The sequence below is a fragment of the Rhinoderma darwinii genome, chromosome 8, assembly GCF_050947455.1.
Source record: "Rhinoderma darwinii isolate aRhiDar2 chromosome 8, aRhiDar2.hap1, whole genome shotgun sequence".
In the NCBI taxonomy this organism is placed as follows: domain Eukaryota; kingdom Metazoa; phylum Chordata; class Amphibia; order Anura; family Rhinodermatidae; genus Rhinoderma; species Rhinoderma darwinii.
This window is the reverse complement of record NC_134694.1, coordinates 31,332,903-31,345,469: the sequence shown is the minus strand read 5'-3', so window position 1 is coordinate 31,345,469 and position 12,567 is coordinate 31,332,903.

Here is a 12,567-nt window from a genome sequence, read left to right as displayed (position 1 = left end):
TGTCTTTAGGAATACTTATTCCTTTCTAACAGTGTTAAAGTAGGAGATGAGTTATTATCATGTTATGAGACACTAGTGATGGTCTTGCCATAAAACCTATACTTTATAGAGGCTTTCCACATCCATCTTGGCTTTCCTGCTCTGTCTCTATGTCATTTTATTGGAGTTTTTTCTAATTGATATATTCTTTTAAATGTTTGTCATTTTGTACATTTAAATAAAGTTTTGTATTGATACTTCTGATAATACTGGCTAAAGACTCTGTTTCTCTTTTGTCTATATGTATATTATAGAGTTGCCTTATTAATATATGTGGGAGGATGTTCTCTGGAACATAACCTAGCCCAATAACACTGTTTGCTCTTGGAGACCATTAGTTATAACACATTTCCCATATGTCTACTTTAGATTGGCATCGTTTTTTGAACATTCTTTTATTTTTCTTGGACGTTACAAGGCTTAGAACATAAACAGCAATTTCTCATATTTTTAAGAAAATGTCAAATGCCTTTTATTTAAGGTACCTGTTCAGTTCTGAAGTGGCTTTGAGCGGCCTATGTATTAGAAAACCCTGATAAAACACCCCATTTTAAAAACTAGACCCCTCAAAGTATTCAAAACAGCATTTAGAAAGTTTTTTAACCCTTCAGGCATTTCACAGGAATTAAAGCAAAGTGGAGGTGAACTTTGCAAATTTCTTTTTTCTTGCGGAATTTCAATTTTATTCATTTTTTTTTCTGTAACACAGAAGGTTTTACCAGAGAAACACTACTAAATATGTATTGTCCAGATTCTGCAGTTTTTAGAAATGTCCCACATGTGGCCCTACTGCGCTCGTGGACTAAAACACAAGCCCTAGAAGCAAAGAAGCACCTATTGCATTTTGAGTCCTCTTTTTTATTAGAATATATTTTAGGCAGCATGCCAGGTTTGAAGAGGTGTTGAGGTGCCAAAACAGTAGGAATCCCCCAATAGTGACCTCATTTTGGAAACTACACCCCTCAAGGAATTCATTTATGGTTGTTGTTACCATTTTGACCGCACAGTTTTTTCACAGCACGCATTTGAATTGGGCTGTGAAATGAAAAAAATGTCATTTTTCCCAATAAAATGTCATTTGTGATCAAAATTTCTTATTTTCACAGGGAACAAAATACCCCATTTGGTTGCCCAATTTGTCCTTAGTGTGGCAATACCCCATTTGTGGTGATAAACTGCCGTTTGGGCCCATGGGAGGGCTCAGAAGGAAAGGAGCGCTATATGTTTGTTGGAGTCCAGATTTTGCTGGATTGGTTTTCGGGTGCCATGTCGCATTTGCAGAGCCTCAGGGGTATCAAAGCAATGGAAACCCACCAAAAGTGACCCCATTTTGGAAACTACACCCCTCAAGGAATTCATTCATGGTTGTTGTTAGCATTTTGAGCACACAGTTTTTTCACAGCGCCTATTTCAATTGGGCTGTGACATTAAAAAAATGACATTTTTTCCAATAAGATGTAATTTTTTATCAAAATTTCTTATTTTCACAGGGAACAAAATGCTCAATTTTGTTGCCCAATTTCTCCTGAGTGCAGCAATACCCCATTTGTGCCAATAAACTGCCGTTTGGGCCCATGGGAGGCCTCAGAAGGGAAGGAGCGCTGTGTGTTCTTTGGAGTCCAGATTTTGCTGGATTGGTTTTCGGCTGCCATGTCGCATTTGCAGAGCCCCAGAGGTATCAAAGCAATGGAAACCCACCAGAAGTGACCCCATTTTGGAAACTACACCCCTCAAGGAATTCATTTATGGGTAATGTGACCATTTAGACCCCATAGTTTCTTCACAGAACTAATTTGAATTGGGCTGGGAATTTAAAAAAATATATTTTTTTTCCAATAATATGTCATTTTAGCTCAAAAATTCTTATTTTCACAAGAAATAAAATACTCCATTTTGTTGCCCAATTTGTCCTGAGTGCGGCAATACCCCATTTGTGGTGATAAACTGCCATTTGGGCCCATGTGAGGGCTCAGAAGGAAAGGAGCGCTGTGTGTTCTTTGGAGCCCAGATTTTGCTGGATTGGTTTTCGGGTGCCATGTCGCATTTGCAGAGCCCCAGAGCTATCAAAGCAATAGAAACCAATCACAAATGACCCCATTTTGGAAACTACACCCCTCAAGGAATTCATTTATGGGTGTTGTGACTATTTTGACCCCATAGTTTTTTCACAGAACTAATTTGAATTGGGCTGGGAATGAAAACAAAATTATTTTTTTCAAATAATATGTAGTTTTGGCTGAAAATTTCTTATTTTCACAAGAAACAAAATACCCCATTCTGTTGCGCAATTTGTTCTGAGGGCCGCAATACCCCATTTGTTGTGATAAACTGCCGTTTGGGCCCATGGGAGGACTCAGAAGGAAAGGACCACCATTTGGCCTACTGGGGATTTTCTAGTGCGAAGTCATGTATGCAGAAGCATCTGAGGTACCAGTACAGTTGAAACCCGCAAGAAGTGACCCCGTTTTAAAAACTACACCCTTAAGGCATTCATCTAGAGGTGTAGTGAGCATTTTGACCGGAGACCTACACCCCATAAACTGTAATGTTGGTTCTCCCGGGTATGGCAATACCCTACATGTGGCTGTTATCAGCTGCCTGGGCACACAGCAGGGCTCAGAGGGGAAAGACGAGGGGGGATAAGCTGTGCGGAGTGCATCAGGGTAAGTAAAATTGGAGTAAATTATAAACCAAGGGATGTATGATCAATTTTAAAACACTCTTTCATACAGAGCTCTGGTTATTCGGGACACGTGTCACATTGATATATTGTGTCATCCCTTATCGCCCTCTTATAGCAGACTTTGCACCTCTTTTGACTTTTTCCCTTCTTGCCAGTTTGGCGAACTTCCCCTGGAAAGTGTTGCCGCCCTGGTACGATGCGTGTGGCCCCGCTTCCAGAAGTACTGGGTGCCCCCCCTTCTTGGTCCCTAAAGATTAGGTTATTGATAATCACCTCTTGAAATTCCAGGAAAGTTCCCGTCTGGCCTGCACATCGACGTAGCACGTACGCATTGTACAAAGCCATCTGTATGATGTGCATGGCCAGCTTCTTATACCACACCGCATGGCGCTGTAGGGCTTCAGGACTTGATCTTACAAGTCCATCCCTCCCATGTACCTATTGTAGTCCAGGATGCAGTCTGGTTTGGGGGTGGCCTTTCCTTCATACATCCTAAACCTGTAGGTATACCCTGATGCACTCTCGCAGCTTATACATCTTCACGCCATACCTTGCCCTCTTACCCGGCAGGTACTCGCGGAATTGAAGCCTCCCTTTAAAATGTACCAGGGACTCATCAATAGAAATACACTTCTCGGGGTGTATGCTGGGGAAAACCGGGCACTGGAACGGTCTAATAGGGGTCTCCGTTTATACAAACGGTCAAAACTGGGGTCATCTCGGGGTGGGCACGGCTCATTATCAGTATAATGTAAGAAGCGAAGTATTGCCTCATTTATTTATTTTTTTAGGTTCCAGTTCAGTTCTGAAGTTGCTTTGAGGGGCCCATATATTAGAAACCCCTATCAAATACCCCATTTTAGAAACTAGACCCCTCAAAGTATTCACAACAGCATTTAGAAAGTTTTTGAACCCTTTAGGTGTTTCACAAAAATTTAGAGCAAAGTAGAGGTGAAATTTAAAAAAAAATTTTTGTCAGAAAATCCTCTTTATACCATTTTTTTTATAACACAAAAGGATTTATCAGTGAAACGCAAATTAATACGTATTGCCCAGATTCTGCCGTTTTTAGAAATATCCCACATGTGGCCCTAGTGCGGTAATGGACTGAAGCACCGGCCTCCGAAGCAAAGGAGCACCTAGTGGATTTTGAGGCCTCTTTTTTATTAGGCACCATGTCCGGTTTGAAGAGGTCTTGTGGTGCCAAAACATTGGGAACCCCCCAAAAGTGACCCCAATTTGGAAACTAGACCCCTTGAGGAATCCATTGTAGTTTTCTTGGGGTGCATGCGGCTTTTTGATCAGTTTTTATTCTATTTTTAGGTGGCGTGGTGACTAAAAAACAGCAATTCTACTATTGTTTTTTTATTCATTTTTTTTTACAGCGTTCACCGTGCGCTATAAATAAAATATTCACTTTATTCTGCGGGGCGATACGATTACGGCGATACCAGATGTTTATAGTTTTTTTTTAATGTCTTATGGCGTTTGCACAATAAAATACGTTTTGTAAACAATCATTCACTTTTTGTGTTACCTTATTCTAAGAGCCATAACGTTTTTATTTTTCAATCAATCAAGCCGTGCGAGGACTTATTTTTTGCGTAACGAACTGTAGTTTCGATCAGTACCATTTTTAGGTTCATGCGACTTTTTGATCTCTTTTTATTCCATTTTTTGAGAGGTGAAGTGACCAAAGAATTGTGATTGTGGTACGGTTTATTATTATTTTCTTTTACGGCGTTCATCGTGCGGGATAAATAATGAAATAGTTTTGTAGTTCAGGCCGTTATGGACGCGGCGATACCAATTATGTATAGTTTATTTGTTTGTTTATATATTTTTATTAATAATAAAGAACTGATAAGGGAAAAGGGGGGATTTTTACTTTTATTACTTTTAAATCTTTTATTTTCTTATTTTTACACATCTTTTTTTAACTTTTTTTTTACTGTATTACTTTGTCCCACTAGGGGACTTGAGGGCAGGAGGCCCTGATCGCGATTCTAATACACTGCACTACATGCGTAGTGCAGTGTATTAGAACTGTCAGCTACTCACTGACAGCAAGCATAGTGGGTCCTGACGTTGTCAGGACCCACTAGGCTTCCGTCTATGGCATAGCCGGACGCCATTGTTTGGTGTCCGGTTGCCATAGTCACCATCGCCGGCCGCTATCGCGTAGCAGGCCGGCGATGGCAGCTTAACCCCTAAAAAGCAGCGATCTCTATAGAACGCGGCTTTTAAGGGGTTAATCAGCGGGGACACAGCGATCTGTCCCCGCTGTAGGAGCTGTGACAGCTGCTGAACAAGACAGCAGCTGTCACATCTCGTGTATGTGTCAGGAGGACGGCCGAAACGGCCGTTACTCCCGTGACGTACTATTACGTCATGGAGCGCGAACGATACAGCTGCCATGACGTAATAGTACGTCAAGGAGCGGGAAGGGGTTAAAGAGACTCTGTCACCACATTATAAGTGCCCTATCTCCTACATAAGGAGATTGGCGCTATAATGTAGGTGACAGCAGTGCTTTTTATTTTTAAAAAAACAATCTATTTTTACCACTTTATTAGCGATTTTAGATTTATGCTAAGGAGTTGCTTAATGCCCAAGTGGGCGTATTTTTACTTTGGTCAACGTCATACACTCCCCTGTACAACGCCCACTTGGTCCAATCAGCGTCATGCACTCCTCTCCATTCATTTACTCAGCGCATAGGGATTCTGCTAGATCCTCATGTGCTGTCTTATACTAACACATTAACAATACTGAAGTGTTTAGACAGTGAATAGACATTCCACGGGATGTCTATTCACAATCCCTGCACTTCGTTACTGTTTCTATGATAGTTACAGCAGAGGAAGCGTGATCTCGTTGTAACCAGTCATTTACAGCGAGATCACGCTTCCTCTGCTGTAACTACCACAGACAGAGTAACGAAGTGCAGAGATTGTGAATAGACCTCCCGTGATCAAAACGTTGCATGTACACCAAAATGGTATTATTAAAAACTACAGCTTATCCCGCAAAAAAAATAAGCCCTCATACCACTTAATCGATGGAAAAATAATAAAGTTATGGCTCTCTGAATTTGGCGACACAAAATAAATTTTCTTTTTTACACTTAAGTTTTTACTTGTAAGGGTATGTTCACACGGCCTATTTACGGACGTAATTCGGGCGTTTTTGCCCCGAATTACGTCTGAAAATAGCGCCTCAATAGCGCTGACAAACATCTGCCCATTGAAAGCAATGGGCAGACGTTTGTCTGTTCACACGAGGCGTATATTTACGCGCCGCTGTCAAATGACGGCGCGTAAATAGACGCCCGCGTCAAAGAAGTGACCTGTCACTTCTTTGGCCGTAATTGGAGCCGCTATTCATTGACTCCAATGAATAGCAGCGCTAATTACGGCCGTAATTGACGCGGCGTTCAAGCGCCTGCACATGCCGGTACGGCTGAAATTACGGGGATGTTTTCAGGCTGAAACATCCCCGTAATTTCAGCCGTTACGGACCCCCGCCGTGTGAACATACCCAAAAAGTAGTAAAATATAGAAAAAATTATATTTATTTGGTATCGCCATAATCGTATTGACCCACAGAATAAAGTTAACATGTTGTTTTAATTGCACAGTGAATTCCGTAAAAACGGCGTGCAAAAAATCATGGAGGAATCTCTGTTTATCTCATTTTCTATCCCAGAAATATTTTTTTTCCCGTTTCCTAGTACATTATATGGCAAAATAAATGGTGCTACGAAAAACTACAACTCGTCCCGCAAAAATCAAGCCCTCATAGGACTATATCGACGGAATAATAAAGAAGTTATGGCTTTTGGAAGGTGAGGAAAAAACAAAAATGAAAATCTGAAAAAGGGCTGTGGCGGGAAGGGGTTAAAACTGGATGTTGGGAATTAATCTGATTGTCTGGGGTAGCGCATTCCAGAGGACTGGTGCAACCAGTGCAGTGACTGCACAGGGTAGAGGTTGGTCAGAAAGATGAGCCTGGCTGCTGCATTCAGGATAGATCGGAGAGGGGAGAATCTAGTGTGGGGATAACCGATAAGTAATGAATTACTGTGGTCAAAACTAGAGTGAATCAGAACGACAATGAGATTTTTGGCTGTTTCCACAGTAAGTAAAGGGCGGATTCTGGAAGAGTCTGCAAATGGTTCAGTGATTTATGAAAGTGACATTTGCGCTGAACCGTGGGATGAGATGGTTTAACTCCCGACCGCCCACTATCTTTTGACGTCTACAGAGACGTCTTTTGGCGTCGCTGCTGATGAGCGCTCATCCTCTAAAACATTCGGACCCCAGCTGTTTAACCCTTTGATTGCCGCGGTCCGTGACCGCAGCATGATCAAAGGGAATTCCCCTTGGGATTCCCCGTGGGATTCCGGTGATGCGATCAATCACCAGGGAATCCCTCTGAAGTCAGCCCTGGGGACCTACAAAGGACCCCAGGGCTGTCTGTTCCGTTTGCCTGCTGTTCAGGCGCACTATGTGCTTCACGATCAGCAGCCTGTGTCATAGTGACTCAGTGTAATGTATTAGCATACAAAGTATGCTAATACATTACAAGTAAAAAATAAAGTTATCCCTTGATGGGATTAAAAAAAAAAAGTAACAAAAAAATAAATAAATTAAAAAAAGTCCCAAAAAAAAGTCATTATTTTTCATAAAATACATTTTATTGCCCCAAAACGAAATAAAAACAAAAAACCTTCAAAAAATACGGTATGTTAATTTTTATACATATGCTAATTTGGCTCTAACAGCCAAATAGGAGGTTACGTGTTTTTTATTTCAGTCTGGGCGGTGTAAAGACAACTGTATGTACAATGCTGTCAAATCAACGTCTACAGGTCTCCTCTTCACAGCCCATAATGATCTCCGCTTCAATCGCAGGTCCTTCACCACAGTGATTCAGCGGGACTCCAAGAAGATGGTCCCTACATTGCTTCCAGCCATGATGAACAACTCTCATCCACAGCAGTAAGCTGCATTCATTTTCAGACATCCTGATATTTAGTTTGAAACTAGGAGCAGGTTGCAGACTTCTCGTGTAGTCGTCCCTCCCAGTAATACATGCTGGGATGTGACTTATGTGAATTTAGGATGCTGCTGCCTTCAATAGCTCTCTTGTACTAGCACAGGTTTTTACCATGGGCACCTGATCCGTCACTGTTGAAATCAACGGTGATGGAAAAGGAATCCCCTGGTTTCCGTTTGTCTGTTCAGGGCCCCGTTCTGACGGAAAGCTCAGACGAAACGTCAGAACGGGATCCCAATGCAGATGTGAACGAAGCCTCTGTGATCCGTCTTTCCTAAAGACTCAGTGGGTGCTTTCCTCGCTCTATGTTTTGATACAGCTTGCTCCGCTGTCTACAACCTCGCCCCCACCCGTGGCTCCCGTGTTCAACTCAAAAAACTTCTGCAAATCTGTGTGTGTGATCCTAGCTAAAGGCTGAATCACACACAGTTTTTTGATGCAGTATTTCACTCAGTTTTTTTGAGCCGAACACAGAAGTGGACACAAAAAATTAAGATACATCAGTCTTTTATTTATATTTTTTCTTCCTTTTGGATCCACTTCTGACTTTGGCTCAAAAAACTGAGCCACAAACTGCATCAAAATTTTATGTGTATTCCTGGCCTAAAAAGTTTTTTGTTTAGATATCTGGTTACATCGTAAAAAAATATTGATTACTTACCGGTAATCTGTTTTTCAAGAACCTATGACCGCACCCCTGGAGAGACGTCCCATCCGCTGGACAGGAAACCTGAGGATATAAAAAGGGACACACCTCTCCACACACCCAGTCTTTAGAAAGAACTCAGGATGAGAAATAGTTTAGTTTATATTGTTGTGGGTTTTTTTTAACCACTAGTGAAATTCCCTCACACCTTTTATATATACAATATTTACAAAATAAATCCATTAATTTAGGTTAGCGATCTACCTTATGAGGGCTCATTTGCCACAAACCATAGGGAGGGTAACAGCGGGGTGCGGTCATAGGTTCTTGAAAAACCGATTACCAGTAGTAATCAATCTTTTACACTTTCACCTATGACAACACCCCTGGAGATGTAAAATAGAAATCAGTTTTTTTTTAGGGTAGGACCACAGCTTGTAGCACCTTTCTACCAAAGGCCAAGTCAGAGGCTGTATACAGTTGTAATCGGTAGTGCTTGAAAAAGGTGTGAGGAGAACTCCATGTGGCAGCCTTACATATCTGGTCTAGAGATGCTCCTGCTCTCTCTGCACACGAAGTGGACACAGCCCTGGTGGAGTGAGCACTGAAAACCTCTGGGGGCTTGAGCTTCTGATTTATGTAGGCTAATTGTATGGCCTGCTTAATCCACCTCGCTATAGTGGCTTTACTGGCTAACGAACCCTTGTTATGACCCTGAAACTGCACAGTCACATTTTCTGAGGATCTTAGATCCTGGGTAATCTTTAGGTACTGGACTAGGCATCTACTTCCGTCTAGGCAGTTAAACTGTTGTTCCCTACTGAGTGCACAACATTGGAAGCCGCATTTATAGAGGATCCCACCCCGATAAACCAGCAGTCTTGGCTACAGAAAGGCAGGGAATATGTCCATCTCCTCCATGAAAAAACTAAACGTCGCATATTCTTTTCCAATCAAATACTTTGAGCTAGGGGCGTGGCTTAGCGGCATATGTGAAAGGACGCAGGAACCGGAGCTCCCGCTGCCGATATCCTGAAAACCATCCTGGGACTCCATTATCCTACCGGAGACATACCTGTGGTGAGAGGGGAGAAGGAGGGGATCCTGCAGGCACGATTCTGGATCCATCGGAGGCTGTGATGACCCGGTCCAGGAAATCCAAGGCGGCAGAGGACGGTGAGCTGGGGCCGCAAGATGGCGCCGACATGTGCTCGTATGCAGAGAGCAGGGATGTGAGAGGGGCGCCGGCATCCAGGTTGGAGCGCTTTGCCAGGAAGGCACCTATGAAAGCTGATGCGGGTGGAGGGAAGGAGCAGGCTGGCCGCTCAGGGTCGAGATATGAGCCGTTGCGAGCACAGATGGAGTCAGAGGAGGAGGAAAATGGAGAAGACGCTTCAGGCGGTTCAGGAGGATCGGATAGAGGCACGCAGAGCCTGGACAAACCTGGCCCCACGCTGGCAGATGTCTTCTCGGCGGTAAGCCTGAGTAATACCACGCTTGCTAAGCTTACCTGCCAGGTGGGGGGGATTAAGGAGGATCTATCTATCATACGCCATGATTTGCAGAAGGTGTCAGAGCGCACAACAGCGGTGGAGGGTCGAGTCAGCGACTTAGAGGATAGAATGCTGCCCATGAGAAGGGATGTAAATGCGGTGGCGGTGGATGTTACGTATCTTCTATCTAAAACTGACGACCTGGAGAATCGTTTAAGACGAAATAATGTGGGGATGGTGGGAATACCTGAAAAAGTGGAAGGGTCCAATCCGGACTCCTTCTTTGAAAAGTGGCTATTGGAGGTGTTTGGCAAAGAGTCGCTGACCCCACTGTTTGCGGTGGAAAGAGCTCATAGAGTGCCCACGCGTCCTGGCCCACCTGGACGGCCACCGCGGCCTGTTCTGGTAAAGCTGCTTCATTATAAAGATAGAGTTCTAATTCTTCGACAGGCCTGGGAACGGCAAGACATACGGGTGAACGGTGTGAAAGTGTCATTTTATCCGGATTTCTCTGCAGAAGTTCAGAAACGGAGGATGCAATTTCTGGACATTAAAAGGCGGCTGAGGAACCATCGGGTTCAGTACTCCATGCTGTATCCTGCTAAGTTTCGGGTGGCGGCGTTGGGATCCGTGCAATTCTTTGAGAATCCGAAAGATGCACTAAGATGGCTGGACAGTCATGAAGATCGCTTACGGCAGGATCGAGAGGAAGCGGCGGCGTGATCAACAGGTGGATGGCTGAAGTGGGGACTCTGCTATGGAAGGAGGAAGATGAGTCGCACAAGGGAATAAGGCATTGTTTTCTGCATTTATATGTTGGTCTATAGTTGGGCTGAAGTCTCTATGTCATTGATGGCGGGAGGAGAGGAAAGTGCTGTCAGTTCAAGGGCAGAATTGGATATAGGAGTCATAAAAATGCTACTTGTTTATTGAGGAGGAGGTGGCGGGAGGTTCTTGGTTCTTAAGGTTAAATTGTGGAAAAAGGATGTGTTTCTACAAAGTGAATGGGAAGCTGTATGGTCATAGTGGTGAAGTTTTCTTCGCCAGCCCGGGCCCTCTTGGGAGGGTACATTTATGGAAAGTTGGGTGGGATAGGGTGGTGGGAGGGGGAGGGGAGATGTTTTGGAGGGAAAGGGAGTTTGAAACGCAGTACGCTCTGATTGCCACTGGGTGTAACGAAAATAGCCACTGTCAAATGCAAGAAATGTCCAGATGGGGGGTAGGGTAAATCTTTTGTCCTGGAACGTGAGAGGTATGGGGGAGGTAGCTAAAAGGCGAGCTATATTTGACTACCTGAAAGGGCAGGCTGCTGGGGTGATGGGCTTGCAGGAAACTCATCTTACTACTGATACTTTGCAACAGGCGCATAGGGTTTGGATCCGGCACAGCTTCCATTCCTTTCATTCTACATACTCGAGGGGGGTTAGCCTCCTGGTTCATAGGGATGTACCGTTTCGCTGTTTAGATTCCTTTAAAGATAGGGAAGGTAGATATGTCGGGGTGCATTGTAAATTTTTAACTGGGAATGTATAATTGTGGTGCTGTATGTGCCTCCCCCGTACTCTGTGGTTCCGATAAGGGAGGTGTTGGAGAAACTGGCTGGATGGCCTATGATACCGACTATATTGATGGGAGACTTCAACAACATAATGGATAAAGGGTGGGATAAATTTCCAAAAGGGGGGGGGTGGGAGATGTCTGTCTGACGAGGTTTGGTAAATACATGACGGAAGTTGGGCTCACGGATATTTGGCGGGCAAAGTGGCCATCTACTACGCAATACTCGTGTGTATCATCTACGTATGGATCATTGTCCCGAATAGACCTAATATTTAATAATGGAATGGGGATGGAATGTGTGGAAGGGGTGGAATATCTACCACGATCGCTGTCTGATCACTCCCCGATGTTATTAATGAGTTCGCAGATGGGGGGGGGGGGTTGAGAATGCACTGGAGGCTAAACCCGTTCTGGATACGCTTGGTGGGAGAGGAGACAATAAATACGAGCCTGCGGGAATACTTCGAGTTTAATAAGGGCACAGTCCCTACAGATATTCTATGGGATGCTATGAAGGCGAATATAAGGGGGGTGTATATATGGGAGATCACGCTCATAAAAACTAAGACACGACAAGTGGGTCAACATCTGACAGACAGGGTGACAACAACAGAGGAGAGTCACATTACTAATAACACTGCGGAAACGTTAGCCCAATGGAAGGTTGCTCAAAAATTGCTTCGGGAACATCAGCTGGAACAAGCAGCTAATAAAAGATTGTTTTTGCAACAAAAATACTATGAGGAGGGTGAAATGACGGGCAGACTGTTAGCAAATATCGCACGGCCGATGCGGGAGAGTGTGTTCATTCACCAGTTGCAGGCAGCAAATGGCACTTTGGTTGGAGAAACAGGGGATATATTAGGTGTGTTGACATCATTTTATACGGAACTATATCGCACTAAGGTGGACTATCCGGAGCATCTTCTGTCAGAATATCTGAAAACACCGAAAAAGGCCATACTTACAAATGGACACAGCCAGGTCAGAAACGCTGATGAAGGCGAGTGAGCAGGTGCTTTAAATAATAATAGCCACTCCCACTAGTCTTGAGGGGAGTGGTATGTGGTGCATGGGATGTGTAG